The sequence below is a fragment of the Dendrobates tinctorius genome, unplaced genomic scaffold (genome assembly GCF_039654945.1).
Source record: "Dendrobates tinctorius isolate UK_male_01 unplaced genomic scaffold, ASM3965494v1 ptg000086l, whole genome shotgun sequence".
Classification (NCBI taxonomy): Eukaryota; Metazoa; Chordata; class Amphibia; order Anura; family Dendrobatidae; genus Dendrobates; species Dendrobates tinctorius.
Genome location: NW_027361754.1, coordinates 18,085,680 through 18,096,060, shown reverse-complemented (window position 1 = coordinate 18,096,060; position 10,381 = coordinate 18,085,680). Strand labels below are relative to the sequence as shown.

The 10,381-nt window shown below is 42.3% G+C and overlaps 1 protein-coding gene across 1 annotated transcript in view; it reads right to left on the bottom strand.

Moving 5' to 3' along the window:
* Positions 1-8,904: 8,904 nt before the first annotated feature.
* LOC141097730 (torsin-1B-like) overlaps positions 8,905-10,381 on the bottom strand; it is a 147,100-nt gene continuing 145,623 nt past the window's right edge. Inside the window, exons 5-6 of the transcript XR_012234033.1 lie at positions 9,691-9,866; positions 8,905-9,033 (exon numbers count right to left, since the gene is read on the bottom strand). The gene's annotated coding sequence lies outside the window, so the exon portion shown is untranslated. The remainder of the gene's footprint in view (positions 9,034-9,690; positions 9,867-10,381) is intronic.

The following is a 10,381-nucleotide window of genomic DNA, read 5'->3' as shown; positions in this document are numbered from 1 at the left end:
GCCAAAATAACTGCGACCAACCGCTTCCGGTAACCATCAATGAGTTTCTTACAATGCTCTGCTGGAATTTTAGACCATTCTTCTTTGGCAAACTACTCCAGGTCCCTGATATTTGAAGGGTGCCTTCTCCAAACTGCCATTTTTAGATCTCTCCACAGGTGTTCTATGGGATTCAGGTCTGGACTCATTGCTGGCCACCTTAGATGTCTCCAGTGCTTTCTCTCAAACCATTTTCTAGTGCTTTTTGAAGTGTGTTTTGGGTCATTGTCCTGCTGGAAGACCCATGACCTCTGAGGGAGACCCAGCTTTCTCACACTGGGCCCTACATTATGCTGCAAAATTTGTTTGTAGTCTTCAGACTTCATAATGCCATGCACATGGTCAAGCAGTCCAGTGCCAGAGGCAGCAAAGCAACCCCAAAACATCAGGGAACCTCCGCCATGTTTGACTGTAGGGACCGTGTACTTTTCTTTGAATGCCTCTTTTTTCTCCTGTAAACTCTATGTTGATGCTTTTGCCCTAAAAGCTCTACTTTTGTCTCATCTGACCAGAGAACATTCTTCCAAAATGTTTTAGGCTTTTTCAGGTAAGTTTTGGCAAACTCCAGCCTGGCTTTTTTATGTCTCGGGGTAAGAAGTGGAGTCTTCCTGGGTCTCCTACCATACAATCCCTTTTCATTCAGACGCCGACGGATTGTACGGGTTGACACCGTTGTACCCTCGGACTGCAGGGCAGCTTGAACTTGTTTGGATGTTAGTGGAGGTTCTTTATCCAACATCCGCACAATCTTGCGTTGAAATCTATTGTCAATTTTTCTTTTCCGGCCACATCTAGGGAGGTTAGCCACAGTGCCATGGGCTTTAAACTTCTTGATGACACTGTGCACGGTAGACACAGGAACATTCAGGTCTTTGGAGATGGACTTGTAGCCTTGAAATTGCTCATGCTTCCTCACAATTTGGTTTCTCAAGTCCTCAGACAGTTCTTTGGTCTTCTTTCTTTTCTCCATGCTCAATGTGGTACACACAAGGACACAGGACAGAGGTTGAGTCAACTTTAATCCATGTTAACTGGCTGCAAGTGTGATTTAGTTATTGCCAACACCTGTTAGGTGCCACAGGTAAGTTACAGGTGCTGTTAATTACATAAATTAGAGAAGCATCACATGATTTTTCAAACAGTGCCAATACTTTTGTCCACCCTCTTTGTTATGTTTGGTGTGGAATTATATCCAATTTGGCTTTAGGACAATTCTTTTTGTGTTTTTTCATTTAAGACAAATTAAATGAAGATAATAATACCAAAGAATTTGTGTTTGCAATCATTTTTAGAAAGAAACTGAGTATTATCTGACAGAATTGCAGGGGTGTCAATACTTTTGGCCATGACTGTATATGGCAATTTAATCTCCCACATGGGTTTTGTGTTAACATTCTAGCACCTGATATTCAGCTCATTGCACATTGTTATAGATTGTATTCCTGAGCTGGTCCATGTTTACTATATAGCGCTACATGATATTTTATTCTATCACATTGGTTAATGTACCTTATTATTAAGCGCTTGATTGTTTATTGCATAGTGTAACACAGTCCCCTTTTTTTGTGTTGGTTTATGTTTTACACACAACACTTTATGGTGGTTTATCATATTATATTGGGTTACATGCCTTCTGTGTTATAGAAGCGCTGGGCAATTTACTTATTGCATATATAGTGCGCTAGACATTTTCTCTACATAAGCGCTCCTTTTATTGTAGATTGCATTTTTTTGCTGATCCATTCTAACATATAGCGCTACATATAGTACTTTGAGCTCAGTACTATTTTTTACCCCATTATTATAGCAGTCATTACTTTTTCTTTTTTTCACATTTCCCACTTCTGTGTTTTTTACACATATTATTAATATACACTCACTGGCCACTTTATTAGGTACACTTGTCCAACTGTGTGTTAAGACTTAATTTCTAATCAGCCAATCACATGGCGGCAACTCAGTGCATTTAGGCATGTAGACATGGTCAAGACAATCTCCTGCAGTTCAAACCGAGCATCAGTATGGGGAAGAAAGGTGATTTGAGTGCCTTTGAACGTGGCATGATTGTTGGTGCCAGAAGGGCTGGTCTGAGTATTTCAGAAACTGCTGATCTACTGGGATTTTCACGCACAACCATCTCTAGGGTTTACAGAGAATGGTCCGAGAAAAAAAAAAAATCCAGTGAGCGGCAGTTCTGTGGCCGGAAATGCCTTGTTAATGCCAGAGGTCAGAGGAGAATGGGCAGACTGGTTCGAGCTGATAGAAAGGCAACAGTGACTCAAATTGCCACCCGTTACAACCAAGGTAGGCAGAAGAGCATCTCTGAACGCACAGTGCGTCGAACTTTGAGGCAGATGGGCTACAGCAGCAGAAGACCACACTGGGTACCACTCCTCTCAGCTAAGAACAGGAAACTGAGGCTACAATTTGCACAAGCTCATCGAAATTGGACAGTAGAAGATTGGAAAAACGTTGCCTGGTCTGATGAGTCTCGATTTCTGCTGCGACATTCGGATGGTAGGGTCAGAATTTGGCGTAAACAACATGAAAGCATGGATCCATCCTGCCTTGTATCAACGGTTCAGGCTGGTGGTGGTGGTGTCATGGTGTGGGGAATTTTTTCTTGGCACTCTTTGGGCCCCTTGGTACCAATTGAGCATCGTTGCAACTCCACAGCCTACCTGAGTATTGTTGCTGACCATGTCCATCCCTTTATGACCACAATGTACCCAACATCTGATGGCTACTTTCAGCAGGATAATGCGCCATGTCATAAAGCTCGAATCATCTCAGATTGGTTTCTTGAACATGACAATGAGTTCACTGTACTCAAATGGCTTCCTCAGTCACCAGATCTCAATCCAATAGAGCATCTTTGGGATGTGGTGGAACGGGAGATTCGCATCAGGGATGTGCAGCCGACAAATCTGCGCCAACTGTGTGATGCCATCATGTCAATATGGTCCAAAATCTCTGAGGAATGCTTCCAGCACCTTGTTGAATCTCTGCCACGAAGAATTGAGGCAGTTCTGAAGGCAAAAGGGGGTCCAACCCGTTACTAGCATGGTGTACCTAATAAAGTGGCCAGTGAGTGTATATGTCATTTTATCACAATTGCTATATAGCGTTTTATATTTGACTATTTTTTCATTGTGTATTATTATTTTTTATTTGTTTTTCACTTTATTTATATACGTTCACTTTTCTTGCTATTGTATTTGGGGACTATTATATATTTTTGATTTTGTTCATTTCAAATTTTCCTGTGCAGTGGATTAACAAAGTATGTAATTACTAATACATTGAGGTGTTCTGTCTGCCATACTATATAACAATTTTATATGTCTTTTATACATTGTTGCCGTATATTGTGCTAAAATCTATAATAATAAATATTATTTTTGTTATATTTTCTTGATTTTTACTTTTCATATTTACACATTCATCAATTTGTGGTTCATGTACATCACATGGTAGTTCCTTCTTTCTCATATATTACCTGTAGTAGTTCATGAAATGTATGTGAAAAAAACATATATATATATCCCCAAAACAAGTTTATCCCACAGAAAGAGTGCCATATTCTACATTCTCTTGCTTTTCAGTGGAAATGTGCAGCATCCAATCCGTAAAAATCCGTTATTACGCATATATCAAAATTTTATATATATTAACAAGTTCCTGATTATAACGTTTAGGTAGAACATAATCTGAAATGTAGTGACACCCAAAGTCATGCGATAATCGCATCTATAGGATACAGGATTCAGTCATGTCTCTAGGAGTGCAACTTAGAGGGGCTGTCCTCTTCCTCTGGTTCCTACTGGGAAATACGGAGTTGTTAAAGGACTGAAGGGCGCCCCATTATACAGCTTTAATAGACCTGGCCTGTTCACAAGTTCAATTTAGGCGGCAGCTTGTATTGCTTCTATATTGATATCCCCCACACTCATTACTGGTGGTGGTGGGGCTGTAAGATAAAAAGTGCAGGGAACCATTTAATAAAAAACAAGCTGCGCTACCCACTGAAATCCAGCATCACAAGGCTGGATGGCAGAGGTCAAGCAATGGATAAGAAGATTGTGTTGAGTAGGAAGCAAACTATCCATTAAATGGTAGTGGTATACATAAGTGGTTATTGATGCCAACCCAGATCACTCCTGTCCACTGGTGCCGGCTCTAGTTGAGGTGCTGTAGAGGATTACAGGACAAGGGTACAGGTAATGCCAATCATGCCCACCCAGCCATTGTGGATCTAAAGCCATAATTGTTAAATCAGTGCAGATCCCACCTCTCCAGAACGGGGGAAGCCTTCACCCCTTCATTCACACTGGTTCTGGAGCTTATGTGAATAGAGAGGTGGCTGCACAGAAATGCTCTCTGGTCACTTTTATGGGAGTCCCCCCAAAAAAGTCACACTCTACTTTTTGCAGCTCTAATAACAGTGACTAGTGCACGACCACCTCTCCATTCACAGCCGCAGGGAGGGGACCTCATCTGTTATACATTCATGGCATATCTGATGGTTATGCCTTAAATATCTGATAGGAACAACCCTTGAAGCACTGGTAGGGTGGTCCTTGCATGTCCTGCACATGAGCTGGGCAAAGAAAGGGGAAGTCGTCCAGTAATCGCTCCTCTGCTCCTTCAGCGCTGTATCTAGGTGGCATTCACCAGGGTACCAGAATCCTTCTGCTGTAAGTCCAAAGGGGCAATGGAGGAGCCTTCCAAAACTCATTAAATCACTGAAGCAAACGGTAACTAATGATACCCACAATAAGTGTAGTGTTTGCTGAGATCTGTAGGTATAAAATGACATTCAATGTGAATAAAACCCTCCTCAATTCCTGCCATTCATAAACAGAACAGAGGGAGGTGAAGTGTTGGGGCACAGTAAAGTTCTGCAAGTTTGAGGCAGCACGGGTCAGTGCAGCTAAAGTATGAAGTCCAGCTTGGTGGACACGGTTTTACTGCCTTTGTCAGCAAACAGCTTTGTTTCTTTTGGTAAATATGTCATTTCCTTAGCGACCCGAGATGCCAACGTTTCATCCTCGTAAAAGCCGCTAAGTCTGAGCTCCGCCAAAACACATTTCTTCACATGAAGGAACTCCAGAGGCAGAAACGGGACAAAGTAATCTATCAGGTTCTTCTCAGAGAGGCCACTATGCCGAAGCCACCTGGGCAAGGAAGTTAACACAATTAGTCCCACTTATATCCGGGTACAGGGGAGATCTGTGCACTTGCATGGTATGACTGAAGACCCCCATTAGGTAAGTGCTCTTGTACACCATGGCACACAGGTGGTCAGGTTGTATACAGTTAAAGTTGGCCACCTGTTGGATTGTAGACAGGTCAATGACAGCGGCATGGTGCACCAGAAGGTTAATGGGGGTTTTCTTCTTTCAGCTTTTAATTGCACAGGCATGCTCTGTTTAAAAAGAAAAAAAAATGCTTGACACTGCCCCAGATCGCTCCATCGCTGCCCCCAATCTATGCTGACAAGCCCGCAGAGTGCTCAACTAATGGGATCAGGGGTAACACCAAGGTAGATGTCTCATGCCGTCTTCCTCCAATTAGCAGCAGCAGTCACCTGCTACAGTCATGAAGTCACCACTGCAGCAGTATCTGAGATATTCTAACGCATCAGGTATTCTAGAATATGTATGTAGGGAGTCTGTCACCCCATTTTTGCCCCATAAGCTGGGGCCACTGCCATCAGGGTCTTATCTACAGCATTCTGTAATGCTGTATATAAGCCCCCGATGAAACCTGCAAGATTTGAAAAAAGAGTTAGATTATACTCACCCCGGCGTTCGGTTCGGTCCGATGGGTGTCGCCGTCCCGTCGGGCGCTTCCCATCTTCATACGATGATGTCCTCCTCCTTGCTTCTCCCTCAGCTCCTGCGCAGGCATACCGTACTTTCTCTGTCCTATTGAGGGCAGAGCAGAGTACTGCAGTGCGCAGGCGCCGGACCTCTCTGACCTTTCCTGGTGCCTGCGCACTGCAGTACTTTACTCTGCCCTCAACAGGGCAGATAAAGTACGCATGCGCAGGAGCCGAAGGAGAAGCAAGCAGGAGGACGTCATTGTATGAAGATGGGAGGCGATGGACCGGACCGCGACACCCACCGCACACGACTGCGCCCCCGGTGAGTATAATCTAACGTGTTTTTCTTCTCTTTCAGGTTCCATCGGGGGCTTATCTACAGCATTACCGAATGCTGAAGATAAGCCCCTGATGGCGGTGTCCCCAGCTTATGGGGCAAAAATGGGGTGACAGATTCCCTGACCCAGCCAGTTTATACAATTCTGATTACTGACACTATATGAGGCAATTACTCTGGAATGCTTCAACGGATCCCACTGATTCTGAGAATGTTTTTTCATGACATATTGTACTTCATGTAAGTGGTGAAATTTCTGCTATATAACTTGCGTTTATTTATGAAAAAAGTGAAAACTTAGCAAATATTTTTAAAATTTTGCAATTTTCAAACTTTTAATTTTTGTGCCCTTAAATCAGAGTCATATTGCACAAAATAGTTAATAAATAACATTTTCCACATGTCTACTTTACATCAGCACGATTTTGGAAACAATTTTTTTTATTAGGAAATTATAAGGGTTAAAAGCTGACCAGCGATTTCTCATTTTTCCAACAAAATTTGCAAAACCATTTTTTATTAGGGACCACCTCACATTTGAAGTGAGTTGGGGTTCAATGTAACAGAAAATACGTAAAAAGTGACACCATTGTAAAAACAGCACCCCTCAAGGTGCGCAAAACCACATTCAAGAAGCTTGTTAACCCTTCAGGTGCTTCACGAGAACTAAAGCAATGTGGAAGGAAAAAATGAACATTTTAATTTTTTCACAAAAAAAATTTACTTTGGAACCAAACTTTTTTATTTTCACAAGGGTGTCAGGAGAAAATGGACCACAAAACTTGTTGTGCAATTTCTCCTGAGTAAGGAGATAACCTGTATGTGGGGGAAAGCTACTGTTTGGGCGCATGGCAGGGCTCAGAATGGAGAGAGCACCGTTTGACTTTTTGAACACAAAATTGTCTGGAATCATTGGTGGGTGCCATGTCATGTTTGGAGACCCCATGATGTACCTAGTGGACCCCCACCCCAATTCTAACTGCAACCCTAACACAGCCCTAATCTCATCCGCAACCATAGCCCCAACCCCAGTCCTAACCCTAGCTATAACCCCAACCATAACGGAAGAGAAAACTTTTTTTTGTTTTATTATTTTTCCCTAACTAAGGGGGTGATGAAGGGGAATTTGATTTACTATTTTTCTTTTCTTATTTTGATCACTGTGATAGGGTCTATCACAGTGATCAAAATGAACCAATAGAAAAAAATCTATTGTTGCCAGCCGGCAGATCTCTTCCCGGAAGACAATGCCAAGGGCCGGGGAACACAGCCGGAGGGACCAGAGGACACCGCAGGTATTGGGGGTGGGGGGCCCTATTTCTCTCTCTCCTCTGATGTGCTAGATCATATCAGGGGAGAGAGAAATAAATAGGAAATGGGCCTTTTTTTGGCGGTAGCCAAGACCCCAGAGATTTTCCGACACTGAAGGGAGGGGGAGGTTGCTATAACTTTATTTCTCAGCGCCAATAAGTACCCTTAACTGCCGCTATTAAAAGGCGTATCGGCGGTTGTTAAGGGTTTAAGATTTCTGCTTGTTGTCAGCGAAGAATCTGGTATCCTGTCCTGATCACATCAAAGCAAACAGCTCTCAACATACGTACTACCCGTCAGCAGGGCGTGATCAGGACAGGTTCCCATTCACTGAAAGTAATCAGAGATCTTGTAAACAATGAGACACCTTTATGTATAAAGCACATCAGAAGGACATTATATACTTTGTATCCTGCATTTTTCACCAGTTTTCCCCTGATTATCAGTTGTCACTGACCTAGTGGATAGAGACTAGCTGCTATTATGTCTACCATACACAGCACACACACGCATGAGGGATTCCTACTCTATTGTCTCTATGCAGTACATGTTCAGAAGCAGTAGCATGGAGGACATTATACAGTAGTAGTGAGTGTAGCTGTGAATCCAGCTCTGGGGTGACATAAATCATTTACTAAAAAGGTAAGTTGGATCTCTCTGCCTGCTGACAAACTATTCTCCTCCTCACTGTAAATTGGACCTTCAGTAAGATGGCTTTCCATCTTGTTTGGACCAAGTAACCATTTTTCCGAGCGATTGATTATTTTAAATGGAGGTGGGGATGGAGAAGCGGCTCATAAGTGTAGAAAGAAGTAGATTTCTCTGATAAACTATATTACACGGCTTATGTTCACTTGTACTATTGATTTATAAAAAGTTTACGTAAACAATTTAGAGTTTACAACAACATACAGCAACCATTTAAGGAAGCACTCATCCTATCAAAGGCTTTATCCTCTTAATATATTGCAGTTGCAGTCATCATATTATACAGCACTGTGTACTTACAATTGCTCATTTTGCCTTTCTACCTAGATAATTCTTCTCTTTTCCATTAGGTTTATGACATCAGGTGATTAATAACTGACCAGCTGAATCCTTCTTAACTCCATGTAGAAACAGGAGGTCAATTTTCCCTGTATGAGTCATTAGTCACTGCAAAAGTCCCTGGCAGGCAGAGTGGGGGGCAGATGAGTCAGGAGAAAGATAAATGCAGGGACAAGAGACTTCCTTTTTCTACATAGAGCATAGAAAAGAGATGAATAATCTGAGTAGAAAATGACAATTGTAAGTACACAGTGCTATATAATATGATGATTGTACTATATTAAGAGGATACCAACGTTGATGGGAGGAGGGCTTCTCTAAGATCTTGCATGGACGCACTCACTGTTTTTATTATTGAACAGCTCGACTGACAGCACATTCTCCACATCCTTCAGCTCCAGATCTTCTCTCTTTTTTTCCAGAACTCCAAAACTGCAGCATCAGTCTATTGACGAGATCATCACCACCATTGCTGAGGGAAAATGACACAGAAAATGCCCCGATGAGGGTTATATTCCAATCTGATTTATTACATTTTTACATACTCAAATAGGCGTTTGACAATCTCCCAGTGAATACAATTCCCTGACGCTTCCCCTTTTGTCAGGTTCAGTGGCGTTCAACCTGCGGCCCTCTAACTTGTCTGATACTGCAATTCCCAGCATGTCCTGTCAGTCTACAGCTCCCAGGACTTGCCATTTCACAACTGGTCAATATTTTAGTACATTAGTCAGTAATTATATCCGTTTCTGGGAAAATTGTCAGTCCACAGTGCTCACCACCTAATTTTACTACAGCCAAAATGGCAAGTACCAGACGGGCACAGGGCATTAGTTACAAGTGACAGCCATGCCCATTATCATCCATAATTTACTAAGAAACAGCGTTCCTTACAACTGGCCTTTTCACCACGATCAGTGGGTCTCAAATGTCAAAGATGAAGACTAGGCCTCGTTGTCCATAGCAACCAATCACAACACAGCTTTCATTTTTTCAAAGCAGTCTAAGAAATGAAAGCTGTGTTCTCATTGGTTGCTGTGAGCAACAGGGCCTGCTTTACTGTTCTTTGGAAGAGAAAGTTTTAGTTGCCTCTATGGAAACTTGTGACACGTGGAGATGGCGGGGGTACCTGAGAAAAATAACGATGGCTTTGCGATAGGAGACGCCATCTATATGCTCATAGTAGTCCAGGAAAGGCTTGATGGCGTTGATAAGACCAGAGTGGAGCTTGTCCATTTCATCAAATATAAATATGGAACGGGCACATTTACTGGTGTTTCCTCGTATCCATGACTGCAGTTGGTCCTGAGGGAGAAGACATATTCCGCTACGTATCACATCCGATTTAGCGCTGCATCCCCTCCACTAAGAACTACAGCAGGCGTCCATACATGGCAGGCCTAAAGTCCGGCAGTAGGCCCCACGATTGTGTGCCAAAGAGTTGTTATGGCCACCAGGGGCCAAACACCGGCCTTTACACCTGCCATGTAAGGCACTGTGGTGCTAATAAAAATATGGATATCTTATAGCCTACATATTGTAATATATTGTTTATATGCTTTGATATAGTGTGGTCATTAGACCAAGGGTGGAAAGTATTGCAAATATGAAATATGGCTGTTTGAATCCAAACACTATATATTGCAATATACTATGGTGTAATATAATTAATGATGAACTTAGATACTGAGCCACAAAGCGTTTGCTCTTTGTTAATACCGTAAGACAAGGTTGATAAGGTTTATTGTTCTTTGGTCTTTGAAGCTCTGTGTTTCAATGATTCCTTATCCTGATTTGCACACAAGAGATATTTGCTTTGA